The sequence below is a fragment of the Nannospalax galili genome, unplaced genomic scaffold, assembly GCF_000622305.1.
Source record: "Nannospalax galili isolate Female #2095 unplaced genomic scaffold, S.galili_v1.0 scaffold704, whole genome shotgun sequence".
NCBI lineage: Eukaryota > Metazoa > Chordata > Mammalia > Rodentia > Spalacidae > Nannospalax > Nannospalax galili.
In genome coordinates this window covers 797,824-813,934 of record NW_008352394.1, presented here as the reverse complement: position 1 = coordinate 813,934, position 16,111 = coordinate 797,824, and the positions used below count along the sequence as shown (strand labels likewise).

The 16,111-nt window shown below is 40.8% G+C and overlaps 1 pseudogene; it reads right to left on the bottom strand.

Moving 5' to 3' along the window:
• The window catches only part of LOC103747096, a 17,924-nt pseudogene extending 2,192 nt beyond the window's left edge, over window positions 1-15,732 (bottom strand).
• Window positions 15,733-16,111: the final 379 nt, after the last annotated feature.

The following is a 16,111-nucleotide window of genomic DNA, read 5'->3' as shown; positions in this document are numbered from 1 at the left end:
CAGGACAGCTAGGGCTACAGGGAGACCCTGTCTCAAAAAGACCAAAAACAATTTTTTTTATTTATTATTTTATTTTATGTGTATGAGTGTATTGCCTGCATGTATGTGTCATGCAATCCCATGGAGGTCAGAAGAGGGCTTTGGATTCCCCTGAAACTGGAGTTAAAAATGGTTCATAGCCACCATGTGGATGCTGGGAATCAAACCTGGGTCCTTTGCAAGAGCAGTCAGTGCTCTTAACCTCTGAGCCATCTCTTTAGCCCCCCATCCTGCCCTTCTTAAAACAAACCTGCAGTCCTCCTGGGAATTTTAGGCATTTGTAAATGTATTTCTAAACTTTAAGAAGTTGAGAATCAGACCCAGCAAGAACATGCTCAGTCAGGTGCTCCTATTTTTCTAAGTGTTCTCAGCATCCAAACTCAGTCCTCACACTTGCACAATAAGTGTTTTAACCACAGAGCAATCTTCCCAGCCAAATAACAGAATCTTTAAATCAAATGTTTAGTTTGGCTTGTAAATCTTGGTGTTATTAAAAAACTGAGTTGAGCCGGGTGTGGTGGCACATGCCTTTAACCCCAGCACAGGGGAGGCAGAGGCAGGTGGATCTCTGTGAGTTTGAGACCAGCCTGGTCTACATAGGGAGTTCTTAGGCAAGCTGGGGCTACAGGGAGACCCTATCTCAAAAAAAAGAAAAAAGTTGATACTAACTGCAAGCTCACTTATTAAGCACTGCATAGTACATAGTCTACCTTCATGTGTCATTAGTTATTATTTTACATGTGAAAATCTTGACACTGTCTTAACTTGCATGCCTGTAGAATGACGGGTAAAGTAATGAGCACAAAGAAGATGATCAGGTCATTTGTTTTTCCTGGCTTTACTTTCCAGAAGAACCAATGGCTAACACAAAAACAATGAGCAAATGCTGCAAAATTTAACTTACCTTGATTTCATTGGTTTAAAAAGCAAGAATAGTTAAGAATAGCCTTCCTAAGTGCAAAGTAATCATTGTAAGCTATGTGTTGTCTTGATCTGTTTCAAATGCAATGTATTTTTTGCATTTAATTGGACATATTTAGAATCACCTTTTTCCTACTGTATCACAACAAAAGGTGGATGCACTGATTGTGCAAATAATTGACAAAGCACCCCTGATGTGATTTCCCTGATTACTTTATTCATATTTCATTTTGAACCCAAACCCAAAGTTACAACATATATGAATTATAATTTCAAAAGGAAATTTGTAAAAAATAAGCAATATTTAGATTGTTTTGTGTGTGTGTGTATGCATGTGGGGGCACATGTGCATGTGAGTGCAGTACCTGAAGAGGCCAGAAGACGGCGTAGGCTAGTGTTACAGATAGTTGTGAACTGCCTAATGTGGGTGCTGGAAACTCAGGTTCTCTGCAAGAGTAGCAAGCACTCTTAACCACTGAGCCATCTCCTTAAGCAATATTTAATAACTCAATTTTTTGTTTCAAATGTTAATGAACTTCTCTAAAAATGAAAATATATATTATTTAGGCATAAAAACAGAATGGCATAACTAAAGGAAAGCAATAAAATTTTAACTATAAAGTTTAAGATAGTGAAATAAAAAAATGACCTGGAGAGACTCAGTCAAAGGACTTCTAAAATACAAGGAATAAGTCACACATGGTGGCACATGTCTTTAATTCCAGCACTCGAGAGGCAAAGGCAGGCAGATTTCTGTGAGTTCAAGGCCACCATGGCCTACATAGCGAGTTCCAGGTCAGCCAGTGCTGCGTAGTAAGACCCTGTCTGAAAAAATAAAACACAAGGAATAAAGTCATGATATGGTAAATGTTTTCTAATATTTTTTTCATAAGTAAAATGAAATACAGGGAAAATTCTAGGTTTAAAACTAAATGAGGCCGGGTGTAGTAGCACATGTTTTAGTCCTCTAGCAAGTTCCAGAACTACAGGGAAACCCTGTCTCAAAAGAACCCCCCCAAAAAAACCAAACAAACATACAAACAAAAAAAAAACCTAAATGAGAGACTAGAGAGATGGCAGAAGAATAATAAACAATAAAACACCACTCTCCAGGCTGCTCTTGCAGAGGACCCCGGTTCAATTCCCAGCACCCATGAGGTGGCTAACAACTGTCCATAATTCCAGTTTGTGGGAATCTGATGCCCTCTTTTGACCTCCGAGGGCATTGCATGACACAGGTGCACTTATATACATGCAGGCAATACACTCATACACATAAAAAATAAAAATAATAAGCTAGGCTTGGTGGTGCATGCCTTTAATCCTCTGAGAACAATTGGTCTTTGCCCAAGATTTATCTATATAACACACAGGAATTAAAAGTACCATACTGGTGGAACTAACCTTCTTGGATATTTTACAGATATACTTTGAGGCCTATAATAATTTGGTCAGAGGGACATAAAAGACAGTTTTTGCTCCTTGCCCTCCTAAGTCGACTCGTTCCAGGGGACTATGAGCAGCTCTCAAAATGTCCTGAAATTGTGGTGAGTCACCTGTCCTCTTGATCAAGGAGGCTGTGGATACCCCACAAGATGGACTTGAACCAGTATCCAGTCTACAAAGAGGAGGGCCAGCACAGAGGAAACATTTCCTTCATGCTTCCAAGCAAAGCCAGCCATGATCAAGTAGGACCTTTGACTTATCTTCACATAGACGGAACTGGTAAAAGAAAGGAGCCAGGGGCTCATGCCAAGCCCATGTGACCCCTGGGGAACAGATCCTCAAACGGCCTTAAGAGTAAAAATAACTTGGTTTATCTGGACCAACTGTGTGGCCTTAAACACCCAAAAGGAGAGTATAACCAAAGATTAAAGGGGCCAATACAATTTTTTTAGAGTCCATATGTTTAGCTAAAGGCTACATAACAAGAAGCAATACCAGATAGGAGATACCTTCTTTTGAGTTGGCCAGGGTGGCCAAAGGGACTCCCAGATAGTAACCCAGCATAGCACTGGGAGAATAGGGCCAGGCATGGTGGTGCACACCTTTAATCCCAGAACTCGGGAGGCAGAGGCAGGCGGATCTCTGTGAGTTCAAGGCCAGCCTGGTCTACATAGTGAGTTCCAGGACCACTGGGGCTACAGGGAGACCCTGTCTCAAAAAGCCAAAAAAAAAAAAACCTGGGAAATTGAACAGCAGACCCCAATCTTATCTAAAGGAATACTGACAACTGATTGCTGCTAGATGAGGAACAGCTGATCTTCCTAAAACAAAGACCTCTGGATAGGCTGACTAGATTCACCGGATGGACAAGTAGTGGGGAACGGCTGGGGGTGCTAACCTCACAGCAGACAGTAGCAGGGATAACAGAGTAAAAGGACTCTAGTGGGGGGCGGGCTATGGGAGGGTGCCATCTGGGAAGTGGGTATATAAATGAACAAGATTGTTTGGGATGTTCTGTGTGATATACACACAAAAATCAACAAATTTTAAAAATAAGTTATAATTGAGGAGGAAGCATAAAAATGTACATCATGTGAAGTAGCAGAGGTGATAAACATTACCACTGAAATCTACCCAATGACTTTATATCCATATATAGATGCCAAGGATCCAAGTGCAACCAACCATGACTAGTAATAATCAGATACACACAGATTAACGATGCGGGCACCAACATCTAAGTGTTATTAGCAAAAACAATGAGTATTTCTGTAAAACAGTATATTTTAAAATGAAATGGAGATCTTTTTTAAAGGTTAAAAACTAATTCAATTTTATGTCTTACAGGGTTTATACTGAGTTCAATATTATATAACTGTATTAACTCAACTGTGAACCTAAAAATGTTATAGCCACTTTTGAAAGAGATGTATCTTTGCTCTGGAAATTGTTATTGAGTATGTTAAAGCTGTAATGAAATGCTTCTTCTAAAAAATAAAAAAATTAAAAATAGGCATATGAAAAAAAGAGTCCAAGATAAATTGTAATTAGGCTCTGCAACATTCCAAACGCTCCAGTCACTGAAGCGCTAATCAGTTAAGCAGCCTTGTAGGAGCTTCAGTCGAAGATGCAGGGTTGTTGTTTTTCTGGGAACTTCCATTCACACTGTGATAAAACACCATGACCAAGGCAACTTATAAAAGGAAGTTTACGTGCCTTACAGTTCCAGATGGATTGATGGGGAAAGAAATATACCCATGCACCTAATGTCTAACTTTGTGTGTGTCTAAATGTATTTTTATGACTGATTTTTATTCTTTAAGACAAATAATACTTTATAGTGGGTTTATGAATGCTTACTAAAATTTATGTTGAAAAAGAAATCAAAACTAAAATGGAGAAAGCTATCTCGAGAAATAAATACTACAGTTATCTAGTGAAACATCTGTTTGCAACTGCCTTGCTTGCTAAGGCACCTGCAATAAACTCTGTTAACGAATATCCTAACCTCTGCCCTAAACATCACCTCTGCAAACATGCCTGCAGAAGGAATTTCCTTTCAGTGGTCTTAGGGCATATAAGCACCTGTGCTAATAATCACATACACTGTAACTTAAACCCACCAATGCTGTAAAAGCTGAAGGAACTAAACTGGGGTGTTGAGTTCTTTGGGAGGAAACTCCGCTTGATTCTGCTGGCATGAATAAACTTTCCCAGTTTCTCCATGTGAGTGTCTTGGTGCCATCTCTGTACATGGCTGGTTCCATGCTTTGGTTTTCCCTAACAGGATAAGAGTCTACCACGGCAGGGGACACACGGTAGGAGGCAGCTGGAGAACAAAGCTGCACTCACATCTTCAAGCAGATACAAGAAGCAAAGCGAAGTTAGAAATGAGACAAAGCCATGAACTCTCAAAGCCTACCCTCAGTGATGTGCTTCCTCTATCAACGTCATACCTCCTAAACCTTTGCAGATAGCACCACTAACTGGGGCCAAGTGTTCAAATACTTGGAGTCTGGAGGACATCCTCATTCAAATCAACACAGTAAACTATCTAAATTCTTCAAAACTAAATTGCAGGACTGGAGAGATTGCTCAGTGGTTAAGTGTTGGGGACCCCTGTTGTGTAAAGTAGCAGTCTCTCCATGTCTGGATAGTCTATGGGCTTGGCTTCATATGCAGAGACTCCTTTTATCAGCAGGGTGCCTTCCCGGCATCTTCCTGACTCATCTTCTGAAGTAGCCATGGCCTCCGGCTCTGGAACTGCCAGCTTTTCCTGTGTGATTTTCAGGCAGTCTGACAGCCTGGCAGGAGCCCTCTTCCATATGTAAATAGGGCATCCCACAAAGTACCTATCAGCTAAGGCTTTTACCACTACCCCCACAGTATAAAGTATCCTGGTTTTCCCTCAATAATCGAAGCTGGATCACTAATGCCTGGAGCCGAGCTGAGTCACAGAATAAAGGGGCTGTACCATTGACTGAGCTGAGTTCTGTGCCTTACTGCCTACGATCCAGCCTTCCCGGAGAGGGCTATCTCTTCGTAAACCACGACTCACGGAAATCCAGCTTTTGCCATTTCTCGCACCTCTCCTCGTGACCTGGTGGCCAATGGGTCCTGAACTTAGAGAGAGAGTGCATGGTGGAAATTGAAGCGGAACCCAACCGGGCCAGCCCCGGTAGCAGAGAGCCTCAACAACGCAGAGAAGCAGAGACCCGCCAGCGGTGGAGAGCCAGGGACCCGCCACACTCCAGCGAAGTGTGAGACCGATGCCACGCCCAGCAGCTGGTGCTCCGCAAAACCCGCACGCCCATAGTTAAGAACACTTACTGTTCTTGCAGATGACCCCAGTGCACTTTCTAGCACCTACTTCAGGTGGCTCACAACCACCTGTAACTCCAGCTTCAGGGAATCCATTATCCCCTTCAGGGCCTCTGGAAGCAACTGCACATGTGAATATACCTCCACCAGACACACATGCATCACATCATTTTTATACACATTTTTTTAATTAAAAAAAAATAGCCAAGCGTGGTGGCACATGACTGTAGTCCCATCACTTGGGAGGCAGAGGCAGGCAGATCTCTGTGGGTTCAAGGCCAGCCTGGTCTACATAGTGAGTTACAGGACAGCTGGGGCTACAGGGAGACCCTGCTTCAAAAAGACAAAAAAAAAAAGCTGGGCATGGTGGCATATGCCTTTGATCCCAGCAGTTGGATCGCTGTGAGTTCAAGGCCAGCCTGTTCTACATAGTGAGTTCCAGGCCAGCTAGGGCTACAGGGAGACCCTGTCTCAAAAAAAAAAAAAAGACCAAAATAATAATAATAATATGGAGTGGTGGCATACACCTTTAATTTCAGCACTCAGGAGGTAGAGGCAGGTAGATCTCTGTGAGATCAAGGCCAGCCGGGACTACATAGCAAGTTTCAGGCCAACTGGGGCTATATGGAGACCCTGGATAGAATAGATAGATAGATAGATAGATAGATGATAGATAGATGATGATAGATAGATTGATAGATAGATGATAGATAGATAGATAAGCACATAACTGAAATCATAGGAATTGGTGAGCTAAAGCAATAGAATCAAGACTTCAAGGCCAGCTTGAACTACAGAGCAAGACCCTATCTCAAAAAAACAAAATTGGCTGGTGTGAGATGGTTCAGTCAGTAAAAGCATTTGCTATACAAGCCTGTGTATCTGATTCCAATAACCTGAAACAATGGAGGAAGAAAAGAATCTACTCCAAAAGTCATCCTCTGACCCCCACATTCAGGCCATGGGTGGTACACATGCCCCTAAGACACAGACACAGACACACATGGCACACACACACACACACACACACACACACACACACACACACGTAAATAATTTTTTTTAAAAAAACAGAATTAAAAAATAACTTGCAAGAAAGATTGAGTGGTAAGGGACCCTTGTCGCGAGCCAGGACTCTATCCAGCAGAGTCCAGGAAAGACGACACAGACACCAAGGTGAGATTCAAGCTTCTGTTTCTTTTTCTTCCTTTATTCTCTCTTATAGTCTCTTCATTATTTCACCCACTATGATGCTGCTCATAGTTCTCCTATATCTCTCACTTCATTCTCTCTCACTTCATTCTCTCTCCCTTCATTCTCTCTCCCTTCATTCTCTCTCCCTTCATTCTCTCTGATGCTGTCTCGTTGTTGCTGTTCTGTTCTCTTCTGTTTTCTTCTATTACACACCTCAGCTGTTCATATAGCGTTTCCAACAGCCCTCCCTCTAGCCAGGACCAATCAGGGCACACACACGTGCAGCGGGCAGGCAGAGTGCAGCTCATTAGCCACGTAGCAAGATCATCAGGCTGGCAGCACCTGTTTTTGGGCCCACCATACTTCAGAGTTGGGGTAAACAAGCGGGATTCACGAGCCTTGGCAATCAGCCAAGAGTTGAAGTAAACAGCACGAGGTTTGGCAGCCAGCCAGGGCTCCATCTTTGGCTGGCTCGGCTGTGCTCGCTTCCCTCAGACCCTGATCCAATAGATCTAAAGAATCTCATTTATAACACATTGGTCATATTTTGATCCTATTTGAACGCATCAAAAAGTTATGCACTCACTAGGAAAACATGATTGCTAACTGTATGTATGATCATCTCGTTTTTAAGTGCATAATAGCATCTTAGCTACATTTTTTTGCATTTATTTACTTGTGTGTATGTGTATGGGCACACATGTGCCATAGTCCAAGGATGGAGAGAAGAGGACAACTTTCAGTTGCTTCTCTCCTCCACCATGTGGGTTCTCAGGATCAAACTGAGTTCCTCAGGCTTGGGGAAAATGCCTTTTCCTAGTAATCCATCTAGCGGGCCCTATGCTATATTGTTTTAAAAGAGTATCTTTTGAAGAAATATTTACAAATGAAATATCTGATATACCTAAGGTATATATTGGAGGAGTATTGAGAGAAGTTAAGATGTGTTTTGTTGGGGCTGGGGATGTAGTTTAGCATGCAGGAGGCCCTGTGTTAGATCCTCAGCACTGCATAGTTAGGCATGGTGGTACAGATCTATAATCCTAGCACTTAGGAGGTAGAGGTGGGAGAATTAGAAGTTCAAAGTCACTCTCAGCTACACAGTTAGAAGCCGGCCTGGACTAGAGACCCTGACTCAGAAAAAAATTGTCAGGGGGAGGGGGTTGTTGTGGTGGTGGTACTAGGGACCTTGAGCCTAGAGGCAACACTTGTGTGTTAAATCCTCAGTCTACCAAGAGATTTTTTTTTTTGTCTGATTCAAGATAACAGAAATAGGGGCTGGAGAGATGGCTCAGCGGTTAAGAGCACTGGCTGCTCTTGAAAAGGACCCAGGTTCAATTTCCAGCAACCGACATAGTGGCTAACAACCATCCATAATTCCAGTTCCAGGGGATTCAACGCCCTCCTCTGACCTCCAAGAGCATTGCACAACTTGGGTACACTTACATATACAAGCAATACACTCATAGACACAAAATAAAAATAAATAAATTTAGACCTCAGTGGATGGACTTGCACTAGGGAACGTCTGGGGACACTGACTTGACACAGTGTCCTTAATACAGATGACAGAGTATATGGGTTCCCATGGCGGGGGCTGTGGGAGGGTGCCAGTGGGAATGGGGGTATAAAGAATGATTAAGATTGTTTGAGATGATCTGTATGAAATACACAAAAATTCAATAAAAACAAAAAAAGAAAAACATAATTATCAAGTATTTTATGAAAATATATTCTTGCTATTTCATCAATATCTGTAATAACATTGATAGCAGTAATAATGATGGCTTCCAGTTTGATATACTAACATACGTCATTCTAGTTGATCCTCATCTCATAACATAAGGTTGTTTGGTCAAAAATTGTATACATTATTCTGATTTGTTTATGTTTGTTATGAACTAGCTAATGCCTTTTCAAACTTATTTTTATAATCTCACAGTTCTTTTAATAAATATTAGCATAATAAAAAATAAACTAATTAATTAATTTTTTTAAAAGATAACATTGGGGGTAATCAACAGCTACCCAATTGGACTTAAAGCCACTCAATGGGAGGAAACTTATGTCTGATACTGTAAACCTAGCCAAATACACATAGCTGGAAAGATCATAGATCTTAGAGAAAACCCAAGGTTCTCCTAGCCCTAGACAAATTAATTTCTTACTGTGCAAAATATGGATCCTTAAATTTACAGACAAGTATCCCAGTCACCACCCATCAAAGTAGGGTGGTGCCCTTCAACAGGCAGAGGTTATTACAGAGTTACACCACTGGTCACACAGAGATTCTCTGTGAATTGCGCAAGCCTAAGTGGCGCATTTAGGATACAACCTCTACACCTAAGACTCATGGAACATAGAACAAGGGATGAAGAGAACACTAATGCATCTTTCGATTCTCATCAATGAAGCGCCCTCATGCAACAGAGGGCCAGGAATGCAAAAGGCCACAAATAGCCAAAATGCAGAGAATAAGAGTCAGTAGAGTGTGGATCCTTGGACAGGTCTCCTATATTGAGGCCCACCCACCCAGAGCTCAGGGACCATTTCAGAATAGGGGGTGGAAACATTGTAAGAGCCATGGAGGAGGTGCATGACCATATGGAAATAGTCCTACAGGCACCTGGGACCCATCTCATACAAACCTACAGCAATGGTGTCAGCATACACAAGACCCATGCAAACTTCGGCAGACAAAAACCCAGAACAGAACTGTGGAAATGAACAGCAGGCCCCAATCTTAGTCAAAGTATTATTGGCAGCTGATTACTGCTGTGTGAGGAAGAGCTGATCTTCTTGAAGAGAGAGACTCTAGATAGGCTGACTAAACCCCAGTGGATGAGGGACATCTCTAGACACTAACTTTATATAACAGGCCTTAATACAAATAATGTATAAACTCCCATGATGGGGTATGGGAGGGTACCAAAGGAGAAGGGGTTATAAAGATGATTTTATGTATGAAACACACAAAAATTCAATACAATTTTTTAAAAGACCAATAAATAAATAGTATATATGAAAAAGAATTAAAAATAAAAAATACAGAAATAGAGACTGTTTATAAAGAGAATAAGAGTAGGCTAGCAAGCTGGGAAAAGGCATAAGCTCAAAAGTCTATATAGAGGTTTTGCAAGAGAACTTCAATCATTTTTGTGGACAATGAACTTTAAAAGAAGACTACTCAATTTTTTTTTTTTTTTTTTGGTCTTTTTGAGACAGGGTCTCCCTATAGCCCCAGCTGGCTTGGAGCTCACTTTGTAGCCCAGGCTGGCTTTGAACTCACAGAGATCCACCTGCCTCTGTCTTGCAAACCCTGGGATTAAAGGCATGTGCCACCATGCCCAGCTAATAAAAATATCTTTATGCTAATGAAATAAAGAACCAGGTAAATGTTTTTTTGGGGTTGGTTGGTTTTGTTTTTTGTTTTTGAGACAGGGTCTCCCTGTAGCCCCAGCTGTCCTGGAACTCACTATGTAGACCAGGCTGGCCTTGATCTCAAGAGATCCATCTGCCTTTGCCTCCCGAGTGCTGGGATTAAAGGCGTGTGCCACCATGCCTGGCAAGGTAAATGTTTTTTAAAAATACAAAGTTGGAGGCTGGAGAGTTGGCTCAGAGGTTAAGAGCACTAGCTGCTCTTGCAGAGGATTTGAGTTTAGTTCCCAGCACCCACACCGCAATTAACAACTGTAAGTAACTCCAGTTCCAGGAGATCCGCACCCTCCATGACATGGTTGCACTTACATCCAGGTAAAGCACACATACACATAAAATAAAAATAATAAATAAATTTTTTTAAGTTGTAGGGGCTGGAGAGATGGCTCAGTGGTTAAGGGCACTGACTGCTCTTGCAGAGGACCCGGGTTCGATTCCCAACACCCACATAGCAACTACAAACCGTCTTTACCTCCAGTTCCAGGGGAATCTGAAGCCCTCTTCTGACCTCCGCAGCACTGCACAACACGGGTGAACTCACATACATGTAAGCAATACATTCATACACATAAAATAAAAATAATATTTAAAAATAAAATAAAAAGTTATCAAGCATGATTGGGCATGCCTTTAATCCCAATACTCAGGAGGCAGAGGCAGGTGGACCTCTGTGAGATGGAGGTCTACATAGTGAGTTTCAGGCCAGCAGGGGCTACAGAGAGAGCTTGTCTCAAAAAAACAACAACAACAAAAAAAAACCAAAATCCACTGGGTGTGGTGGCACACACCTTTAATCACAGCACTCAGGAAGGTCAGAAGGCAGAGGTTGTGTAAATCTCTTTGAGATCAACCTGTATTCAAAGCTGGCCTGGAATGTGCTAGGAAGACCAGGCCGTCCTTGAATTCAGAGATCCTCCTGCCTCCCCAGCGCTAGGACTAACGGTATGTGTCACCACACCCAGCTAATGATTTGCTTTTTAGTTACAATCTATAAAATCCCCTGGCAAGTTCAGTATTAATAACAACAAGAAGGGTGAGAAAAGTGGGGTAATATTTGCTAGAGTATTATTTTGTTAACGGGAAATGTAAATAATTACTAACCCCGGATTTCACAACAATCAAAATGTGAGTAAATGTATCAAAGGGTAATAGAATATTCAACCTTCACGGGACTAAAGGAAAAACAGTGAACAAAGAAAGCATATCATTCCAGTAAGAGGCAGGAAAAAGAAAAAAGGTGGGCAGAGGGCAGGCAGGCCCCATAGGGGACATTTTAGCCTGGGACCCTATTTGCTTTGGGCTATGCACACCCTCCCTCATGTAACACTGCACTTGGCAGTCTAGCTCCTTCACCTGCATGCACTATGCACACACCCCTTCCTAACAATGCACCCAGCAACTTCAGATCGCCCTCAAACCCCCGCCCACATCAGGCTACACATACTCCCACCGCTAAACAATACCAACAATCTATTTTTCTGCTCCTAGTAACAATCAAATTTAGACAGTTTCAACTGTATTCCAGTGTATTAGATATGAAGAATAGAAGGCCCCATCTGGCCTGAACTGGTTTTGGGTGCATGCCCATTAAGCAAAACTGTGTCCTCTAGCAAATTTTTAGGGAGAATCCCTTGTATATCATCTTATGCCTATGTATAATTGGGCACTCATACCACTAAAATCCGAAGTGTTAGAAGAGGCATGCACAACAGGACCTAATCTATCGGTCAAAATATAGAGCCACCCAAACTATGCCCCTTGGTAATCAGCTCCTCCTTTTGAACCCGATAAAAGAAGCCCCAAATAATAATTGCAGCCCTTCAGTTCTCTCATTCAGGTGGCCCACTGTCAATCTTGACAATATATGCCTCTTAATATGTATTACCACTTAGCTCCAAATAGTTATCTTGCTTCTTTTGCAAATCTGTGTGAACCCTTATTTTCAGTTCTTTGGATGAGAGGCCAAGAACATGGACACACCCAACCCAGACCCTGATCACTGGTAAGAGGAGGACAATAAAAAAAAGATAGCTTTAACTAAATAGAAAATATATGTGCTATTACAGAGGGGAGTCCAAATAAGTAACAGGAACCTCATGAATGGGCTGATTGAGTTAAATTCTACTGATAAAAATCAAAGAACTTCAGAGTAAGTAAAATTTTTAAAAAGCCTACTGTATTCTAAATACAGGAGAACATCTAAAGCAAAATTACACACACAGTTTGAAGGATGCAAATGACAGCTAAATGCAACATGTGGCCCTAGACTGGATCCTCCACTAGAAAAAAGTTCCTTTTCGGAGCCAGGAGCTCCTCCCAAGCCCATGTGACCCCTGAGGAACAGATCCTCAAATGACCTTAAGAGTGAAAATAAGCTGGTTTATCCTCCTTTGAGTTGTTGGCCAAGATGGCCCAAGAGACTCACAGACAGTAACCCAGCATAGAACTGGGAAAATGAACAGCAGACCCCAATCTCATCTAAAGGAATATTGACAACTGATTGCTCCTAGATGAGGAACAGCTGATCTTCCTAAAACAAGGCTCTCTAGATAGGCTGACTAGATCAGTGGATGGACAAGCACTGGAGAATGGCTGGCGGCACAGACAACACAGCAGACAGTAACAGGGATGACAGAGTATATGGGCTTCAGTGGCAGGGGAGTGCTAGGGGGGGCTATGGGAGGGTGCCATCTGGGAAGTGAGTATATAGATGAATAAGATTGGGATGTTCTGTATGATATACACAAAAAAAATCAACAAATAAAAAAATGAGTTATATTTGAGGAGGAAACATAAAAATTTACTTCATGTTAATTAGTAGAGGTGATAAACATTACCATTGAAATCTACCTGATAACTTTATATTCATACTTAGGTGCCAAGAATTCAAGTGTAACCGACTATGACTAGTAATAATCAGATACATAGAGATTAGAGACACATGCAAACATCTAAGTGTTAGTAGTATTAAAAATGAGTCTTTCTGGACCTTGTGGTATCAGAAAACTGAAATTCTCTAAGAGTGCTGACAGAAAGCCAGATGTTCTTTAGTTAAAGGTGGTCTGACGCCCTGCCTAGACCACGCACTAACCTGGTCTTTCTCGTTAAAGTTTGGTTTCCATAACTGCACGTACTTTAAACTTTTTTTTAAATATTTTATTATTTTTATGTGTATGTGTGTATTGTGTATTGCCTGCATGTAGGTAAGTGCACCCGTGTCATGCAATGCCTACAGAGAACAGAATGAGTCTTTCTGTAGGAAACAGTTTAAAGGTTAAAAACTCATTCAATTTTATGTCTTATAGGGTTTATACTGAGTTTAATATTGTATAACTGTACTAATTCAACTGTGAACCTAAAAATTTACAGCCACTTTTGAAAGAGATATATCTCCTGCATGTAGGTAAGTGCACCCGTGTCATGCAATGCCTACAGAGAACAGAATGAGTCTTTCTGTAGGAAACAGTTTAAAGGTTAAAAACTCATTCAATTTTATGTCTTATAGGGTTTATACTGAGTTTAATATTGTATAACTGTACTAATTCAACTGTGAACCTAAAAATTTACAGCCACTTTTGAAAGAGATATATCTTTGCTCTAGAAATTGTTAATGACTGTGTTAAAGCAGTAATGAAATGCTTCTTCTAATCATGTGGTTATTAAATTAATTAATTAAATAAATAAAAGTAAAAAATTTTCAAAAAGGGGAAGATTATTTTCATGCAAATAAGTAGAAAAGTTTTGGAGAAGGTGGCTCTAGTGGAGAATTAGACCAACAGCAACTCTAGTTTGGGGAAATATAAATGTTCATAGTGTGTCTTGTGGTTAGTTTAAAGCATTTCCAAAAGATCAGGCAGTCTGTTTAAACAGAATTTCACAAATGTATTACAAAGCCAAATACAAATTTTCTTTTTCATTTCAAAAAAAAAAGTTCCTTTTCTTTGTCCATTTAATGACAACACTGACAAATCTTTAAAAATTTGTAATTAGATAACTGCTGTATTAACTTCCTGGTTTTTGTTTTTAGGAACTACAAGTAGAAATAGACTTAGGCATAAAGATGCATCATGTCCAAAATTTAACATTTCAGAAAAAATGTAAGCATACACAGCCTGCAGCAATAATAAAATGGAGGAGGAGGGGGAGGATGAGGAGGAGGAGGAAGGGGAGGAGGGGAGGAGGAGGGGGAGGAGGAAGAGGAGGAGGAGGGATCTAGCAAGCAGTTACAGAGCTAATGGATTAGGAGTGTTGTTCAAGGGTAGAGTACTTACTTGCCTAGCATGCTCAAGGCTTGGGTTCAATCCCTATCACTGAAAAAAAAACACAAAGCAGAGCAACATTAATGCAAGACAAACTGAAATTAAATTCAAAGGAAAAAAAGCATGTGCTTTTTTGTTACGCTATGTCTTAATGATTTATACAATTCACCAAGAAAAGATAAGATCTCTTGTACCTTCTAACTTCGGAAGACAGAAAATAAAAATATGCCAATACCAGTCATATTTAAAGATGTTTAAGTCTATCTCAGACACTAACAGATAAACCAGGCTTAGTAATCCCAGCATTCAGGAGGCTGAGGCAGAATGATCACAAGTTCCAGGCCAGCCTGGGACCATTGAGACCCTATCTCAAAACAACAACAAAAAAAAGGCAACCAGCCAAACAGATGAAATTAGCAGAGAAATCTGGGCATGGTTGTACACACCTGTAATCCCAGCATTCAAAATGATTTTTTCGTCCAGTCTGGGCCGCACGGTGAGTTCGAAGCCAGTAACAGCAATAATAGTGGGACTGTCTCAAAAAACATTAACAATTTGGGCCTGAAGAGATGGCTCGGTGGTTAAGAGTACTTGTTGCTCTTCCAGAGGACCTGGTTTCCAGTACGCATATGGAGGCTCACAGTACCTGTAACTCCAGTTCCAGGGGATCTGATGCCCTCTTCTGTAATCCACAGGCACATGTATGTATATGGTGCCCATACATACATACAGGTAAACACTCATACACATAAAAGTAAATAAAATCTTTTTTAAAATAAAAAAAAAATAACAGCTAAAGCAGTTCAAATGGGAGGATGGGAAAGTAGCTTTTATTTCTCTTGAAAAAATACCTAGGAGTAGAATGGGTGGGTCATATGTGGTTGTTCTTAGCTTTATATTTTCCAAAGTGGTTGTGCTATTTTGCATTCCCACCAGGAATGTGTGAATCAGTTACACCACATCACTTCCTGACATACTCTTTCTGAAGTCTAGTCATACTGATAGTGCCACCTCACTGTGACTTTAATTTGTATTTTCTTAATAGTAATGTCAAGCATCTTTTCACTGCTCATTTACCATTTGTACATATCCAGCAATGAAATGTCACCTTCTCCCTTAAGTTGATTTTTTCAGGGTATTTTATCACAGTAACAAGTGACAAAAACAGGTATTAAGGGAATAAGGATGATCACTTTGACGAAACCATTACTGTGTGTACAAAAGCCAATTACTCAACCATGTAGCTCAAACAGCTTCCATCCCAACAGAGCAATGGTTCTTAAATGGAAACATATTCCCTCTAGGAAATAGATGGCAATATCTAGATATTTTTTGCTTGTCACAACTGGAAAGATGTTGTTGGCATCATGTGTATAGACCAGGGATATTCCTAAATATCCAACAATGCACATGATGGCCCCTGAAGGTTATCTTGCAAAAAAAAAAAAAAAGAGGAAAAAAATCTAGTAGTGCAGTACCAGAGAAACAAGCAA